General features: G+C 39.7%; 1 protein-coding gene and 5 long non-coding RNA genes across 11 annotated transcripts in view; 3 read left to right on the forward strand and 3 right to left on the reverse strand.

The window, feature by feature from the left end:
- The first annotated feature begins 1699 nt into the window (after window positions 1-1699).
- On the forward strand, window positions 1700-6361 carry LOC141381565 (uncharacterized). Of its 6 annotated transcripts, none has more exons than XR_012401763.1 (6): window positions 1700-1859; window positions 3172-3270; window positions 3445-3769; window positions 4067-4116; window positions 4473-4515; window positions 6270-6361. It is a non-coding gene; the product is annotated as an uncharacterized lncRNA (long non-coding RNA). The 6 variants fall into 6 exon arrangements; XR_012401762.1 differs by lacking the exon at window positions 6270-6361 and adding an exon at window positions 6099-6176; XR_012401764.1 differs by lacking the exon at window positions 6270-6361 and adding an exon at window positions 6099-6176 and having other exon boundaries at window positions 4072-4116.
- LOC101884690 (uncharacterized) lies at window positions 4568-6135 on the reverse strand. Its single transcript, XR_012401769.1, has 2 exons — window positions 5978-6135; window positions 4568-5074 (listed from the first exon to the last, which is right to left on the reverse strand). It is a non-coding gene; the product is annotated as an uncharacterized lncRNA (long non-coding RNA).
- A 639-nt stretch (window positions 6362-7000) lies between the features above and the next one.
- On the reverse strand, window positions 7001-12428 carry LOC110439421 (uncharacterized). The gene is made up of 5 exons (XR_012401788.1): window positions 12147-12428; window positions 10885-10983; window positions 8676-10707; window positions 7429-7527; window positions 7001-7255 (listed from the first exon to the last, which is right to left on the reverse strand). It is a non-coding gene; the product is annotated as an uncharacterized lncRNA (long non-coding RNA).
- On the forward strand, window positions 8519-16626 carry LOC141381573 (uncharacterized). Its single transcript, XR_012401801.1, has 5 exons — window positions 8519-8677; window positions 8768-8887; window positions 10466-12148; window positions 12236-12346; window positions 13925-16626. It is a non-coding gene; the product is annotated as an uncharacterized lncRNA (long non-coding RNA).
- Window positions 13888-17554, reverse strand: LOC141381569 (uncharacterized). Its single transcript, XR_012401795.1, has 3 exons — window positions 17258-17554; window positions 14330-14428; window positions 13888-14166 (listed from the first exon to the last, which is right to left on the reverse strand). It is a non-coding gene; the product is annotated as an uncharacterized lncRNA (long non-coding RNA).
- si:dkey-14d8.21 overlaps window positions 17046-18867 on the forward strand; it is a 47971-nt gene continuing 46149 nt past the window's right edge. Inside the window, exons 1-2 of the mRNA XM_073946954.1 lie at window positions 17046-17259; window positions 17353-17472. The gene's annotated coding sequence lies outside the window, so the exon portion shown is untranslated. The remainder of the gene's footprint in view (window positions 17260-17352; window positions 17473-18867) is intronic.

The following is an 18867-nucleotide window of genomic DNA, read 5'->3' on the forward strand; positions in this document are numbered from 1 at the left end:
CACGGTATCATTTATTATTTTTTATATATTGTCATTGTTTTGTACTAAATTAAGGTGCTGTGTAAATGAAACTACCTATGATGATCCATGCCAAATGCAGCACTACCACATTTTTATATGCACACTGATTTGTTGTATTTGTACTGCATTGTATGTGAATGTGACAAACTGATGTAAGAGTCTTTAATAAATTAATAAATTATGAGGAGAGTTAATAAAACCTTGAGAGACAGATCTGTTCTGTGTGAGATTGTTTTGAGAATCTGTTAAAAGCAAAAAAAATTTTCGCATTTATTGGATGGAATTTGCAGTGGTGAAGTTTACATAATTAAGACTCAATTTGCAGATGTGTAATTCACAAAAATCACCACAGGAGGGCGCAACATTAAAATCTTCTTTATTTTTAGATGTGTAATTCACAAAAATCACTACAGGAGAGCACAACAATAAAATCGGCTTTATTTTCAGATGTGTTATTCACAAAAATCACCACAGGAGGGCACAACATTAAAATCGGCTTTATTTTCTGATGTGTAAATCACAAAATAACCACAGGAGGGCGCAACATTAAAATTGGCTTTATTTTCAGATGTGTAATTCAGAAAATCACCACAGGAGGGCGCAACAATAAAATCGGCTTTATTTTCAGATGTTTAATTCAGAAAATCACCACAGGAGGGCGCAACATTAAAATTGGTTTTATTTGCAGATGTGTAATTCACAAAAATCACCACAGGAGGGCGCAACATTAAAATTGGTTTTATTTAAAGATGTGTAATTCACAAAAATCACCACAGGAGGGCGCAACATTAAAATTGGTTTTATTTGAAGATGTGTAATTCCCAAAAATCACCACAGGAGGGCACAACATTAAAATTGGTTTTATTTTCAGATGTGTAATTCACAAAAATCAACACAGGAGGGCGCAACATTAAAATCGGCTTTATTTTCTGATGTGTAAATCACAAAATAACCACAGGAGGGCGCAACATTAAAATCGGCTTTATTTTCAGATAAGTAATTCACAGAAATCACCACAGGAGGGCGCAACATTAAAATTGGTTTTATTTTCAGATGTGTAATTCACAAAAATCACCACAGGAGGGCGCAACATTAAAATCGGCTGTATTTAAAGATTTGTAATTCAGAAAAATTACCACAGGAGGGCGCAACATTAAAATTGGCTTTATTTTCAGATGTGTAATTCACAGAAATCACCACAGGAGGGCGCAACATTAAAATCGGCTGTATTTGAAGATGTGTAATTCAGAAAATCGCCACAGGAGGGCACAAAATGAAAATCAGACTCAATTTGAAGATATGTAATTCTGAAAAACCACCACAGGAGGGCGCAACATTAAAATCGGCTTTATTTGAAGATGAGTAATTCAGAAAATAACCACAGGAGGGCGCAACATTAAAATCGGCTTTATTTTCAGATGTGTAAATCACAAAATAACCACAGGAGGGCGCAACATTAATATCGGCTTTATTTGAAGATGTGTAATTCACTGAAATCACCAAAGGAGGGCTCAACTTTAAAATCTGACTCAATTTTCAGATGTGTAATTCAGAAAATCACCACAGGAGGGCATTGTTAAAATCGTTCATGCGTGCCGTTTTCCCTCCGCTCCACCAGGCGGCGAGAGCCGGTTTCACCTCCAGTCTGACACCTTTCAGTGATTGACCACCTGGTGACGCTTGATGACGACAACCACAACAACACACGCAGATCCTGCAGATGACAGATATTAATATTTACACTTTAAACACAAATATTACCAGCTAATCTGCAAATTAAACCGACACACAACCCGTTACAATGGAGGACTCGAGCTTGTCACGCGACTCAGCCGACAGTAAGTGGATTTCCTCATGTACAGCAGATGTGTTGATAGTTGTTGCGGTGCATTTACAGTCTGTCAGTGTTTAATCCACTGATATTCACATCATCAAGAGTAAGATGTGTGTCTGTGTTGATCCTGCAGTCGTTGTGTGAAGCTCTGGTGTTTATTTCTGCTGTTAATTCTTCTAGTGCTGAACACTGTAGTGAGAGTAAATGACAGGATTATTTAAAGTGTCCAGATATGAAACACATGAGATGAAGGACACTTTGCTGATGTTAGTGACTGCTGTTCATTCCGTTTCATTGTTTCTGTAAACTAGTGATGATGTTCAGAGATCTGTCATTATTTTAATCAGGCTTTTTTATTCAGTGTTGCTGTTTTGTGCTGTAAAACTGTATTTAACACCAAAGTGAACAGTAAAACACTGATGCAGCATCACTGAAGTATAACAGAGTCTGCTGTATTTTATCAATATCAAACATTTATATTCAATTTAATCATTTTAAATCCTGAAATTCAGTTTGAGTTTGAAATTGAGTTTGTTGTCTCTGTATTCTCTTGTTGTGATGTTTTGTTGGTCTGACAGATTAAGAGTCCTCAGTCTGGGTTTAGTGGACAGAAATTGACTTTAATGATGGAAATCTGCACATGTTATTAACACACACACAGCAGACAAGCATCAAACACACTTACTGAAGGAGGGAAATAGTGTTTTTGTTTCTGTTCAGTGTTTATATGTCAGTTCTGTGGCCTGTAAGAGTCATTTAATTAAAGCATCATTAGAAGTAAACAGAGAACAACAGTAGATGAATAACAGTGACTGATGGAGCATTACTGAAATATACCATCTCTCTGTCTGATGTTGCATGTTTTATATGAGATATTAACAGAGGTATTTCTGAATTATCATTGACTTTAAGACATGTAGTGAGTCTAGTCATGTCCGAATGTCTCTACAGAATAACTGATGTGTTGTGGAGTGTAAAGCAGAGCTGTGTGTGTGTGTGTGGACAGACTCTGACTAATGATGTTGACAAACATCACCACAAATCTATTAGATTAGCAAGTGTGTAATGCAGAAATATCTCCACAGGAGGGCGAAAAGCTGAAATGAATTCAGTCAGATTTGCAGTGGTGTAATTCACCAACATCACCACACGAGGGCGAATATTTTAAATTCAGTACATTAGCGAAGGTGTAATTCAGAAATATCTCCACAGGAGGGCGCAATATTTTATACATGTGTAATATTTGTGTATTTGTCTATTGTTAGCTCAGATATTCAGTGTGTAATAATGTGTGTATTTGTGTGTCGACTCTACAGGATCAGTGAAGTGTTGTGGACTGTAAGCCTGTTGAACAGAAGCAGAGACGTGTGGACAGACACTGACTGTACTGATGATGATCATCTGCTGCTGCACAGGTGATGTAGATCATGTCTGTGATTGTGTGTGTGTTTTGTCTTGCACATGTCGGTTACCATCATTTGCTTTGTGGAGGGTCACTCCTCTACAAAGTAAATGATGGTAACCGAAACGGGTGGGGAAGGGACGAAGGTCCAGAATTTTTATACAGTTCATTTTAAATTTTTTGGCAGGCTGTAAAGTATAACCCCTGCTGGACACGGCTCCGGAAGCTCCAGGGGGAGACCGAACTGGTATCCCCCCTTCTTCAGGCGCGCCTCACACTCACTCACCATTCACACATATCGCAGAGTTCTGGCTGGGACCGATACCAGCAACCCCTGAAGCCGTGGGGCAGCGCTCTTACCACAGAGCCACAGATCTCCTGACTGAACACCTGCTGGAACTGATGCTTGAGCTGTGTCTTGATCTGAGCTGTGATTGGACAATAAACTAGTTAAAGTTTGCCTGCTCTGGAGTTTGAACCCACATCTCTCCAGCCTCCTCCTTCATGCACAGGTGTTTATCCACTCACACCACTGTGCTCTTCACACGCAGAGAGAGCTTTCAGTCCTCTTTTATTTGATCTCAACAATGTAGAGTCAGCAATAGCAGGATTTGAACTCAGGACTCCAGGATTGAAGGGCAACGCTTCTCGCCTGAGCCACTGAGACTGACATCTGCTTCAGGGTTTACAATGAAGTTCACTAGTTTTTTAGTGAAGATCAAAAATCAGCCAAACAGTCAAACACCTTCTATGTATTTTCGGCACAGTAAAGGAGACATTTCTTAATGTTTGTATGTTTTTATTCACAGCACAGATGGAAAGTAAAGGAGTGTGAAGAGAAGACGCGACTCAAACACAGGTGAGACAAATCTCTAAAATGCAGTGATGCTGCTTTTGAATCACTGATTCAATAAGCTCAGAATCTTTAATTTGATTCTTTAAATTGATTCTTTGATTTGAATCATTAATTTGAATCTTTGATTTGAATCTTTGATTTGAATCTTTGATTGAATCAGTGGTTCAGAGCACACATTTTTCTGCCAATTCTGATTTTAGAAAGATGCTCAACAAAATCCTGAGATGTCAGTGTTTCTCCACTAGAGGGCGCTGATGTGATGAATCTACAATATAGTTTAAGCTGATCTTTAAAACAAATGAGCTGAAATATTGAAAAGCATCAATCATCACCACTCGACTCTCTTTATCTTCACACAGACATTCAGCCTGAGCTAGAAGAGACGTCTAGAAGAACCAGACGGTAAGAACATCTTACTTTAGTTGACTCTGTCTGACCAAATCAACAAGCTCAGTTTAGATGACAGAAATTATTAATCAGCAGACATTAATAATCAGCAGACATTAATAATCATCAGACATTAATAATCAGCAGACATTAATAATCATCAGACATTAATAATCAGCAGACATTAATAATCACTGAAGACTAGAACTAGAACATGATGCCTGATGGGAATTGTTCAGCCTCAGATATCATGTTCAGATGCTCTGATGTGTTCAAGAGCAGACGTGTGTGTATTGAAACAGGCCCGTAATCAGGTGGACATTATAGGTAAAGCGTGTAAAGTCAGGGCTTCATCAGTGAGGATATGATGAAGAACCACCTTCCTCTTCCTCATGGCTTCAGTTCACATGTAAATCTGTATTTCCAGATCCTGCACATGGCTTCTCTTTTCTTGAAATCCTCAGCGTGTTTCAGAGAGCTGCATGAGCTGAACTGAGTCCATCAGAGACGAGAGAGAGACGACATGTGCAGCGTAATGAACAGATATCAGTGTAGATCCATCACCAGAAGACATCTAGTAAAACAAAACAACACATCAAGAGGTTATTTACCAGATGCTGCATCCACTGATTCAGTTCTGAGTGCAGGAGCAGAAAGGCTGACGTCCATCATGTGCACTGATCACATAATCAGTCTTCTTCTTAATAATAGTTTCATGTCAGACTGCAAACAACACTAATCAGGTGCATATCGCCACCTACTGTATCGGAGTGTGCAGGAGGATCATGTGCTGGAAATTGACTTTTAAAAGTCAGATATTAGTCTTGAGTCATCTCTTTTAAAGTTATTAAATGTGTTATGCCATTTTTGTGTAATTTGTTTATCTTTTCATCTCAGCTGGACTTAAGATTAATATATTACTTTTTAAAATGAACTTTTCCCAGTATATATTTTCTTTCTTTTGTTAAAGCATTATAATCATTATTATATAATCCTATAATATATCCTAAATCCTATAATCTAGCTGTGTATGCTTCAGATATCCTACAACAGCTCCTCTGCAAATGTGTGTCTCCTCAGTGATTGACAGCTAATATAAATCCGCCTCCAGCAATAAACTGACCGTCTGTCTGGAACTCGCAAACACGCACACGCGGAGTGATACAAACTGTGAACAGTCTCAATGTTGTTCGGTCTGAATATTACTCCGCTCTGAACTCCTGGACTAACTTGTGCAACATAGAGTTTATTTGCTTTATAAATGTGCATATTTAATTATTTAAAGTGTAAAGAGCCAATTAAGCTACTAGTTTTGCTTAAACTAATATAATCTGCGTCACAAACCCAAATCGCTGATCAAACACGACACACATCAGGATGAACTGAGGATGAATTAGCTTTACACACACACACACTACAGGCAGATCACCGTGTGTACACACTGAACACGTGCTTAATTCAACAGCATCAGTCTTACCCTCTCAGTTGAGTGCACAGAGTTAACTCACGATGTTTTGCGAGTCGAAATCATGTCAAAATGATGACTTTGTTTACAACTGGGTGAGTTTAAAGCTTCAGTCTCCTGTGTGCTGCTGCAGCTCGTGTTGATCCTGAACTGCAGTTCTCCAGCGCTCCACTAGACGGCGTCACGCACTGACAGACGCACAGAGACACGCACCCAGCAGCGACAGAACACATGATGACAGCTGAATCAGCTCGTGTTTACTGCTTAAATAACTGCTCTAAAAATGCAGTCTTCTGTCTTTTAGAGGAGCTGAAGCTTTGCTCGCATCATAAACCTCCAACTTTAATGAGCAGCAGTTGAAACAGAGACGGTTTGAAGGCCAAAACCTTCAGCAGTGGGTGAGTTTCAGCATTCATTTACTCTTATTGTGTTAATATGATCATGTTTGAGTGCTGTAATGAAGAGCACATCAGTATATTCAGAATTAGAGCTGCACTGAATTAATGATGTTGCTGATCGAGCTGTTTAGGCAGCAGAGAAGTGAAGGTTAGTGTGTGGATGATTAATGATGTTATTATCTTAAAAACTGTTAGATTCTGATTGTTATCATTTATATTTGGACATTTCTGTGTTTATTTCTACATTCTGATGTTTAAATCTTATTTTATCGTGTTTTCCTCCTTATTTTTATTATTTTTTTTCTATTTGACATCTAAAAATGTGCTTGTGTTAACCAGAAGCTCCTGCATTAGTGTGGCTGATGATGGTCCAGTGGTCAGAGCACATGGCATGAGCTCTGAACCCTCACAGAGGACCAGAGATCAAATCCCTCCTCAGAGCACGAGGGATCTTTAACATATTTATAATGAAATTGCAGCTAATTTACAGGTAAAGAGTCAAACATGAACTCCTGCAGGTGTTCAGACAAGAGATCTGTGGCTCAGTGGTAAGAGCTCATCATAGTTCATCCATCACAGTTGATCTGTGTTCAAACCCCACTTCAGAAGATTGAGTCAACACAAGTTTATTTTTATTCAATTCTTTATTGTGAATTCACAGATCAGCAGTCCAACATCATTTCCAGCAGGTGTTCAGTCAGGAGATCTGTGGCTCTGTGGTAAGAGCGCTGCCCCACGGCTTCAGGGGTTGCTGGTATCGGTCCCAGCCAGAACTCTGCGATATGTGTGAATGGTGAGTGAGTGTGAGGCGCGCCTGAAGAAGGGGGGATACCAGTTCGGTCTCCCCCTGGAGCTTCCGGAGCCGTGTCCAGCAGGGGTTATACTTTACAGCCTGCCAAAAAATTTAAAATGAACTGTATAAAAATTCTGGACCTTCGTCCCTTCCCCACCCGTTTCGGTTACCATCATTTACTTTGTAGAGGAGTGACCCTCCACAAAGCAAATGATGGTAACCGACATGTGGAACAGACACACACACACAATCACACACATGATCTACATCACCTGTGCAGCAGCAGATGATCATCATCAGTACAGTCAGTGTCTGTCCACACGTCTCTGCTTCTGTTCAACAGGCTTACAGTCCACAACACTTCACTGATCCTGTAGAGTCGACACACATTATTACACACTGAATATCTGATCAAACAATAGACAAATATACAAATATTACATACGTAGGAAATATTGCGCCCTCCTGTGGAGATTTCTCTGAACTACACTTTTGCGAATCTTGAATTTACTGAATTTAAAATATTCGCCCTCTTGTGGGGATTTTTGTGGACTGCACTGCTGCTGTTTTAAAATGCTGAAAGTTTTTCCCTCCTGTGAAGATATTTCTGAATTCTGCACAATTCAGTTTTCTTTTTGGTCTCACCTGTTAATTTCCCTCCTAACAACATGTGTGTGTGTGTGTGTGTGTGTGTGTGTGTGTGTGTGTGTGTGTGTGTGTGTGTGTGTGTTTAACCACTTTTCACCTTTTAAAGCTAAAACTCAAACATCTGATCATTCATAAGGGATTATTTTAGCTCTTTTTATACAGAAATTCAGGACAAATTATTGATTAACATTGTGGAAATATCAAACCAATATAAATGTAACATAAAACAATTCCCAAAAGCTGATGACTACAGACTTGACATCTAATATCGATAAATGAAGTGCAAAACATAAATATTGAACATTTTAGCTTGTGACTTTCTCACTATGATGTTCTTTAATCCAGATCGTCTTTTAGCCTGTATGTAATTAATGCACCTCTCATCAATAAACACATTTAATTTATCTGACGAGCTCTTATATTGGGGATGCAGAATGTTTTCATTACTTACAGATTTAATTGATCAACAGAAATATGATCATAAATGCCTTATAAAGATGACTGGCTGCTTTTTAAAAGATCATATATTGTAGTAAGCCATTCATTAAGTTTAGAATTATAAGTATTTCTGTTGCTGTATGAAAACACAACGAGTGGATAATAAAAAATCTTGTGAACTCAGCAAGAGGCATTAAAGCGCAGTTTCCATCCGCTCCACTAGGCGGCATCAGCGAGCTGCTCTTTTAGCCTGAACACCTTTGACAACAGCGCCACAGATCAACACAGGTACACCGTTTTACTGGCGTCAAGTTGAGCTCCAGCAGATGACAGCTCAGTGCCAGACTCATAATGTCAGTCAACAGCAGATATTACAGCCTGACAGCGAAGAAAAGCCACACCAAGTGCAGAAATGGAGAGTAACGCGACTCACCTGTAAGGGACTTTGTTCTGTTGGTTTAGTTTGTAGTGATGTTGTTGTAGTGTTTGTGTTCAGTCATTGCTCTCTCTCTCTCTCCTCTGCAGCAGTGAAGATACACACGTGTGTTTGTTGTGTTTCTGCTGCACATCTTTGACCTGTTTTCAACAGCTGACGCTCCTCCACACACTCCTCCACATCCAGGCGGATTCACAGCTCCAGTAAAGGTATTTATGAGCTCATATTTCCAGTAGAGAGTCCAGAAAGTGTGTTTGTTGTGCTGCTGCTCTGTCGCGTGTATGTTGGGGGAGGGACTTTCTGTAGAGAGCATGTGATTGGCCAGATTTGGTGTAGAGTCATCAGTACAGTATGAGGAGACTTTAGAAGTAAATGATGATATTTACAGTGTTTAATTGTGTTTAGTAACATTTAAAGCCACACAAGCAGCTGTAAGATAATTTGAAACATGTTCATGTGTCTGATTGAAGAATAAGCATGTTTGTCACATTTTGAATAGTGAAATATAATAATATATTCGCATATGATGCAGTTTACATTTATTTAAAATAATTTACATTAGATATGAATTATTTGTGTTTATTTAGTTTTTTTTTTCAAAATGTGTAGAATGTGGTCATCCTCCCATTGGAGAAAGAAATGTGGGTTTATATGTGCGGTGATGGTGTAGTGGTCAGAGCACACAGCATGACATCTGAAGCTGTCACAGCATACCTGGGTTCAAATCCAAGCACTGCTGCTGCTTTTTACTGCTGAGATAATCAGAAAAACAACATAGTAATGTTATGTGTGTGTTCCCACTCTAATTACCTTGCACTTGCAGCGGTGTGAGCCAGACATCGAGGTGGGTTTCGTACCCAGGCCTCTGTTGTTACCTTGTCCACCACAATCTTGTGTTCATCCACTAGCCCATCATGGCTTTCAGTCTGTCAGCTGCTGTTTGGGCCACACTGTTTGATTGAATTCCAGCAACCGAAAGTAAAGTAAGCAATAGTGGGATTTGAACCCATGTCTCTTGTATGTCAGGCAGAGACCCATCCACTGAACCACAGGGCTTGACATCAGGCAGTCGTTGTTTTGTGAGCCAAATTACAAAGAAACATTTGTCAAACCTTGTTCATGATGAAAACAGTGATAAAGCCTCATTCAGACACATTGTTCACCATCTAGACTCAGTGGCTCAAGTCATAAACTATTGATCTTTAATCAAGGAGACCCGGGTTCAAACCTCACTATGGCTAATGTCCATCTTGACCTCATTATACTGACCAGGAGCCCCTGATGATGGAACGGAACCCATGATGGGTAAATAAACACAAGTTCTCTGAGGAAGAGACTCATAAAGACAAGAGTTCAAATCTGACTTGTATGTCGATCTAGCAGAAATGAGATTCGATCCTTCACACTTCTAAATAGCAGGCGAATGCTCATCCTTTGAGCCACAGGGTTTGACATTTGCCAAAAGGTTTTTTGTGGCCCAAATTACAAAGAAACATGTGTCGAACCTTGGTCGGTATGAGAATAGTGGTAAAGCCCCAATCTGACCTCAACTTTGCTGTCCAGACTCAGTGGCTCAGGTCTTAACGTATTGAGCTTTAATCTAGGGGACCCGGGTTCAAACCTCACCATGGCTAATGTCCCACTGAGTTCATTATGTTCATCAAGATGATGGACGCTGATGTGAAACTAATGATGGTTGATGAGTGAATAAACACAAGTTCTCTGAGGAAGAGACTCATAAAGACAAGGGTTCAGATCTGACATATATTCTTGTTTTATTGAATCAGCTCACACACAGGTCAGCAGTCCAACATCAGTTCCAGCAGGTGTTCAGACATGGAGATCTGTGGCTCTGTGGTAAGAGCGCTGCCCCACGGTGTCAGGGGTTGCTGGTTCAAGGCCAGCCAGAACTCTGCGATATGTGTGAATGGTGAGTGAGTGTGAGGCGCGCCTGAAGAAGGGGGGATACCAGTTCGGTCTCCCCCTGGAGCTTCCGGAGCCGTGTCCAGCAGGGGTTATACTTTACAGCCTGCCAAAAAATTTAAAATGAACTGTATAAAAATTCTGGACCTTCGTCCCTTCCCCACCCGTTTCGGTTACCATCATTTACTTTGTAGAGGAGTGACCCTCCACAAAGCAAATGATGGTAACCGACATGTGCAAGACAAACACACACACACACAATCACACACATGATCTACATCACCTGTGCAGCAGCAGATGATCGTCATCAGTACAGTCAGTGTCTGTCCACACGTCTCTGCTTCTGTTCAACAGGCTTACAGTCCACAACACTTCACTGATCCTGTAGAGTCGACACACATTATTACACACTGAATATCTGATCTAACAATAGACAAATATACAAATATTACATATGTAGGAAATATTGCGCCCTCCTGTGGAGATTTCTCTGAACTACACTTTTGCAAATCTTGAATTTACTGAATTTAAAATATTCGCCCTCTTGTGGGGATTTTTGTGGACTGCACTGCTGCTGTTTTAAAATGCTGAAAGTTTCTCCCTCCTGTGGAGATATTTCTGAATTCTGCACAATTCAGTTTTCTTTTTGGTCTCACCTGTTAATTTCCCTCCTAACAACGTGTGTGTGTGTGTGTGTGTGTGTGTGTGTGTGTGTGTGTGTGTGTGTGTGTGTGTGTGTGTGTGTGTGTGTGTGTGTTTAACCACTTTTCACCTTTTAAAGCTTAAACTCAAACATCTGATCATTCATAAGGGATTATTTTAGCTCTTTTTATACAGAAATTTAGGACAAATTATTGATTAACATTGTGGAAATATCAAACCAATATAAATGTAATATAAAACAATTCCCAAAAGCTGATGACTACAGACTTGACATCTAATATCGATAAATGAAGTGCAAAACATAAATATTGAACATTTTAGCTTGTGACTTTCTCACTATGATGTTCTTCACTCCAGATCGTCTTTTAGCCTGTATGTAATTAATGCACCTCTCATCAATAAACACATTTAATTTATCTGACGAGCTCTTATATCGGGGATGCAGAATGTTTTCATTACTTACAGATTTAATTGACCAACAGAAATATGATCATAAATGCCTTATAAAGATGACTGGCTGCTTTTTAAAAGATCATATATTGTAGTAAGCCATTCATTAAGTTTAGAATTATAAGTATTTCTGTTGCTGTATGAAAACACAACGAGTGGATAAAAAAAATCTTGTGAACTCAGCAAGAGGCATTAAAGCGCAGTTTCCATCCGCTCCACTAGACGGCATCAGCGAGCTGCTCTTTTAGCCTGAACACCTTTGACAACAGCGCCACAGATCAACACAGGTACACCGTTTTACTGGCGTCAAGTTGAGCTCCAGCAGATGACAGCTCAGTGCCAGACTCATAATGTCAGTCAACAGCACATTTTACAGCCCGACAGTGAAGAAAAGCGACACAGAGAGCAGAAATAGAGAGTAACGCGACTCACCTGTAAGTGACTTTGTTTCGGTGGGTTTGTTTGTAGTGATGTTGCTGTAGTGTTTGTGTTCAGGCATTGCTCTCTCTCCTCCTCTGCAGCAGTGAAGATACACACGTGTGTTTGTTGTGTTTCTGCTGCACATCTTTCCTCTTTCTGACGCTCCTCCACACACTCCTCCACATCCAGGCGGATTCACAGCTCCAGTAAAGGTATTTATGAGCTCATATTTCCAGTAGAGAGTCCAGAAAGTGTGTTTGTTGTGCTGCTGCTCTGTCGCGTGTATGTTGGGGGAGGGACTTTCTGTAGAAAGCATGTGATTGGCCAGATTTGGTGTAGAGTCATCAGTACAGTATGAGGAGACTTTAGAGGTAAATGATGTAATTTACAGTGTTTAATTGTGTTTAGTGACATTTAAAGCCCCACAAGCAGCTGTAAGATCATTTGAAACATGTTCATGTGTCTGATTGAAGAATAAGCATGTTTGTCACATTTTGAATAGTGAAATATAATAATATATTCGCATATGATGCAGTTTACATTTATTTAAAATAATTTACATTTGATATGAATTATTTGTGTTTATTTAGTTTTTTTTTTCAAAATGTGTAGAATGTGGTCATCCTCCCATTGGAGAAAGAAATGTGGGTTTATGTGTGTGGTGATAGTGTAGTGGTCAGAGCACACAGCATGACATCTGAAGCTGTCACAGTATACCTGGGTTCAAATCCAAGCACTGCTGCTGCTTTTTACTGCTGAGATAATCAGAAAAACAACATAGTAATGTTATGTGTGTGTTCCCACTCTAATTACCTTGCACTTGCAGTGGTGTGAGCCAGACATCGAGGTGGGTTTCGTACCCAGGCCTCTGTCGTTACCTTGTCCACCACAATCTTGTGTTCATCCACTAGCCCATCATGGCTTTCAGTCTGTCAGCTACTGTTTGGGCCACACTGTTTGATTGAATTCCAGCAACCGAAAGTAAAGTAAGCAATAGTGGGATTTGAACCCATGTGTCCTGTATGTCAGGCGGAGGCTCATCCACTGAACCACAGGGCTTGACATCAGGCAGTCGTTGTTTTGTGAGCCAAATTACAAAGAAATATTTGTCAAACCTTGTTCATGATGAAAACAGTGATAAAGCCTCATTCAGACACATTGATCACCATCTAGACTCAGTGGCTCAAGTCATAAACTATTGATCTTTAATCAAGGAGACCCGGGTTCAAACCACACTATGGCTAATGTCCATCTTAACCTCATTATACTGACCAGGAGCCCCTGATGATGGAATGAAACCCATGATGGGTAAATAAACACAAGTTCTCTGAGGAAGAGACTCATAAAGACAAGAGTTCAAATCTGACTTGTATCTCGATTTGGTAGAAATAAGATTCGATCCTTCACACTTCTAAATAGCAGGCGAACGCTCATCCTTTGAGCCACAGGGTTTGACATTTGCCGAAAGGTTTTTCGTGGCCCAAATTACAAAGAAACATGTGTCAAACCTTGGTCGGTATGAGAATAGTGATAAAGCCCCAATCTGACCTCTCTTTCACTGTCCAGACTCAGTGGCTCAGGTCTTAACGTACCGAGTTTTAATCTAGGAGACCCGGGTTCAATCCTCACCATGGCTAATGTCCCACTGAGTTCATTATGTTCATCAAGATGATGGACGCTGATGTGAAACTATTGATGGTTGATGAGTGAATAAACACAAGTTCTCTGAGGAAAAGACTCATAAAGACAAGGGTTCAGATCTGACATATATTCTTGTTTTATTGAATCAGCTCACACACAGGTCAGCAGTCCAACATCAGTTCCAGCAAGTGTTCAGACATGGAGATCTGTGGCTCTGTGGTAAGAGTGCTGCCCCACGGCTTCAGGGGTTGCTGGTTCGATCCCAGCCAGAACTCTGCGATATGTGTGAATGGTGAGTGAGTGTGAGGCGCGCCTGAAGAAGGGGGGATACCAGTTCGGTCTCCCCCTGGAGCTTCCGGAGCCGTGTCCAGCAGGGGTTATACTTTACAGCCTGCCAAAAAATTTAAAATGAACTGTATAAAAATTCTGGACCTTCGTCCCTTCCCCACCCGTTTCGGTTACCATCATTTACTTTGTAGAGGAGTGACCCTCCACAAAGCAAATGATGGTAACCGACATGTGCAAGACAAACACACACACATGATCTACATCACCTGTGCTGCAGCAGATGATCATCATCAGTACAGTCAGTGTCTGTCCACACGTCTCTGCTTATGTTCAACAGGCTGACAGTCCACAACACTTCACTGATCCTGTAGAGTCGACACACAAATACACACATTATTACACACACTGAATATCTGATCTAACAATAGACAAATATTACATATGTATCAAATATTGCGCCCTCCTATGGAGATTTCTCTGAACTACACTTTTGCAAATCTTGAATCTATTGAATTTAAAATATTCGCCCTCTTGTGGGGATTTTTGTGAACTGCACTGCTGCCGCTCTAAAATAATGAAAGTTTCTCCCTCCTGTGGAGATATTTCTGAATTACACCACTGCAAATTTGATGAATTCTAAATGTTCGCCCTCGTGTGGTGATTTTGGTGAATGACACCACTGCAAACATAATAGTATGAATTTAAACAGGTCGCCCTCCTTTGGAGATATTTCTGAATTACACCTTTGCAGTTCAGTTGATTTGAAAGATTGTGCTAATGTTTTTCCTGAACTTCAGCACAGCAAATGTAAAGCACTGAGATTTCACCTTCCTGTGGCGCAGCTGTAGTTCTGTGTATTTTCCTCCACTGATGCTGACAACCAGAAACATTTTAATGTGTAAAAGGAAGCAGAAAGTCTTGAGGTCTAAACTAAAAAATTAATTATTATTAAATAGAGACTTATCATCAAATGCTAAATATTACACAGTTTTTATGGGGATCTTCAAATGACAGCGAAGCTTGAGTAAACTGAGGTCATCGTGAGCACAGATCTGCTTCCTGTTGAAGCGAGTCGTTTTCTGTCTTCATCTGTTCCAGGAAAGATCAAAATCTGTTCTTGTTGACTCTATTATTATGATTATTTGAATCAGCTTTTAATCTTTGACATGATTTTCATCAGGGAATGAAGTTAAACATGACCTCATGTAGTGATGTGTTCAGCTGAAGCGTCTGTGTCTGTCAAATCTCTGTTTTCAGGATCTGGGTAATTCTTCAACTACGAGCACTTTTATGTCCTTTGATCAAATATCCAAACATATATATAATTTGTTCAAATTCCTCTTTCTTTGTCAAACTAACAATCAAAGCTACTTAAAAAAATTTAAAAGCCGAAACAAAATGACGGTAAATAAGAGTGTTTTGTATACATGAAAGGCTTGTATCAATTCAAAGTTAATCGGTGAAGCTATTTTTCATTATTTTCATAATAAACTGTTGAAATGTCATTTCCATCAACACACACATTATTAAAAACATTTAAAAAGTTCTCATCACACATTAAAATGTAATCACAATGTATGAGTTCATGCTCTATTTCATATACAAATGCAGTTTATTTATTTTCTAATAAGCTCTTAACCAAATTATATTAAGTTTTAGAGTGTGACAGGTGCACAATTCAGCACACAACTAATTTATTTCACTGACAAATGTATAACTATTATTGATATTGTGGAAATATTTGGTTAAACTAGAAACAAAAATGATCTTAGACAATGTTTGACTGCCATCATTTATGTCATTTAGAAATATAAGCTGTATATTGAGATGTGCTGGAATTGACATTCGTTCAGTTCACGATGGAGAAAATGTTTCTCTTCTTATCTAAGTTTGTCCTCTTACAGATCTTAAAACTAGACAAAGTGTTTAAACTTATGAGGCTATGTTACGTTCATTTTGAACAAGTTTTTTTACTCAACTTCACAAGGCTAAAAGTGCTCGTAGTTGAAGAATGGCCCATCTACCAAGCCAGGTCAGAGGTCATGGAGAGCTCTCGAGGGGAACTGGATTCCTGGTGGATTGAAAACAACTGATTGCTGAGTTTTTCTATTTTATGTGTAAATTCTCTGTAAAGTAATTTTCTTTGTATGCAGGAGAGATTTTCTGTCTTAGTGTAAGGCAGGGAGATCGGCCAGCAAACTCAATGCCAGTGTGAAGCCCTCCTGCTGCAGAACCACAAACTATCTCCCGTAAATTCTCTTAATTTTATTTAATCTGCGGCTCAGAGTCTTTTCTTGATCTGACACAGCAGTCGTTTTGGTCTCAACTGTTCATTTCCCTCCTAACAATGTCAAAATAATTATTGAAGCATACACTCAATCATCTAATCATTCATGGGTCATTATTTGTGCTCACTTTATATTGAACTTCAGCACAAATGCTTGATTAACAATGTGGAAATATCAAACCAATACGAATGTAATGTGAAACCTGAATATTAGCCTGCAGGTAATTAATGCGCCACTCATCAATAAAGACACACAGAACTTGTTTGACGAGCTCTTATATTGGGGATGCAGAATGTTTTCATTGCTTACAGATTTAATTGACGCAGACACAAATGATAATTTTACCAACAAAAATATGAACACATTTCCTTTACTAAATGCCGTATAAAGATGACTGGCTGCTTTATTTTTAATCCTATATTGTATTAAGCCGTTCAATAAGTTTTAAATTATGAGTATTTCTGTTGCTGAATGAAAACGCAATGAGCGGATGTAAAAAATCTTGTGAATTCTGCAAGAGGCATATTTGGTCAGTCTTTCTCCAATAGTATCTGCATGCAGACTTGGATTTGCAAGCTGAGACTGCATATATCAGACTTACAATGTCAGACGCTGCACTCAATGAAGCAAATGACGTCATTGTGAGGGGCGGGGTTTGTATGTGCATTAAAGCGCAGATCCCATTCGCTCCACTAGGCGGCATCAGCGAGCTGCTCTTTTAGTCTGAACAACTTTGACAACAGCAACACAGATCAACACAGGTACACCGTTTTACTAACAAGTTGAGCTCCAGTAGCAGATGACAGCTCAGTGCCAGACTCATAATGTCAGTCAACAGCAGATATTACAGCCCGACAGCGAAGAAAAGCCACACCAAGTGCAGAAATGGAGAGTAACGCGACTCACCTGTAAGGGACTTTGCTCTGTTGGTTTAGTTTGTAGTGATGTTGTTGTAGTGTTTGTGTTCAGTCATTGCTCTCTCTCTCTCTCCTCCTCTGCAGCAGTGAAGATACACACGTGTGTTTGTTGTGTTTCTGCTGCAGATCTTTGACCTGCGCTCAACAGCTGATGCTCCTCCACACACTCCTCCACATCCAGGCGGATTCACAGCTCCAGTAAAGGTATTTATGAGCTCATATTTCCAGTAGAGAGTCCAGAAAGTGTGTTTGTTGTGCTGCTGCTCTGTCGCGTGTATGTTGGGGGAGGGACTTTCTGTAGAGAGCATGTGATTGGCCAGATTTGGTGTAGAGTCATCAGTACAGTATGAGGAGACTTTAAAGGTAAATGATGATATTTACAGTGTTTGATTGTGTTTAGTGACATTTAAAGCCCCACAAGCAGCTGTAAGATAATTTGAAACATGTTCATGTGTCTGATTGAAGAATAAGCATGTTTGTCACATTTTGAATAGTGAAATATAATAATATATTCGCATATGATGCAGTTTACATTTATTTAAAATAATTTACATTTGATATGAATTATTTGTGTTTATTTAGTTTTTTTTTTCAAAATGTGTAGAATGTGGTTATCCTCCCATTGGAGAAAGAAATGTGGGTTTATGTGTGTGGTGATGGTGTAGTGGTCAGAGCACACAGCATGACATCTGAAGCTGTCACAGCATACCTGGGTTCAAATCCAAGCACTGCTGCTGCTTTTTACTGCTGAGATAATCAGAAAAACAACATAGTAATGTTATGTGTGTGTTCCCACTCTAATTACCTTGTACTTGCAGTGGTGTGAGCCAGACATTGAGGTGGGTTTCGTACCCATGCCTCCGTCATTACCTTGTCCACCGCAATCTTGTGTTCATCCACTAGCCCATCATGGCTTTCAGTCTGTCAGCTGCAGTTTGGGCCACACTGTTTGATTGAATTCCAGCAACCGAAAGTAAAGTAAGCAGTAGTGGGATTTGAACCCATGTCTCCTGTATGTCAGGCAGAGGCTCATCCACTGAACCACAGGGCTTGACATCAGGCAAGTGTTGTTTTGTGAGCCAAATTACAAAGAAATATTTGTCAAACCTCGTTCATGATGAAAACAGTGATAAAGCCTCATTCAGACACATTGATCACCATCTAGACTCAGTGGCTCAAGTCATAAACTATTGATCTTTAATCTAGGAGACCCGGGTTCAAACCTCACTATGGCTAATGTCCATCTTGACCTCATTATACTGACCAGGAGCCCCTGATGATGGAACGAAACCCATGATGGGTAAATAAACACAAGTTCTCTGAGGAAGAGACTCATAAAGACAAGAGTTCAAATCTGACTTGTATCTCGATTTGGTAGAAATAAGATTCGATCCTTCACACTTCTAAATAGCAGGCGAACGCTCATCCTTTGAGCCACAGGGTTTGACATTTGGCGAAAGGTTTTTCGTGGCCCAAATTACAAAGAAACATGTGTCAAACCTTGGTCGGTATGAGAATAGTGATAAAGCCCCAATCTGACCTCTCCTCCGCTGTCCAGACTCAGTGGCTCAGGTCTTAACGTATCGAGCTTTAATCTAG

Source organism: Danio rerio, chromosome 4 (genome assembly GCF_049306965.1).
Source record: "Danio rerio strain Tuebingen ecotype United States chromosome 4, GRCz12tu, whole genome shotgun sequence".
Lineage (NCBI taxonomy): Eukaryota > Metazoa > Chordata > Actinopteri > Cypriniformes > Danionidae > Danio > Danio rerio.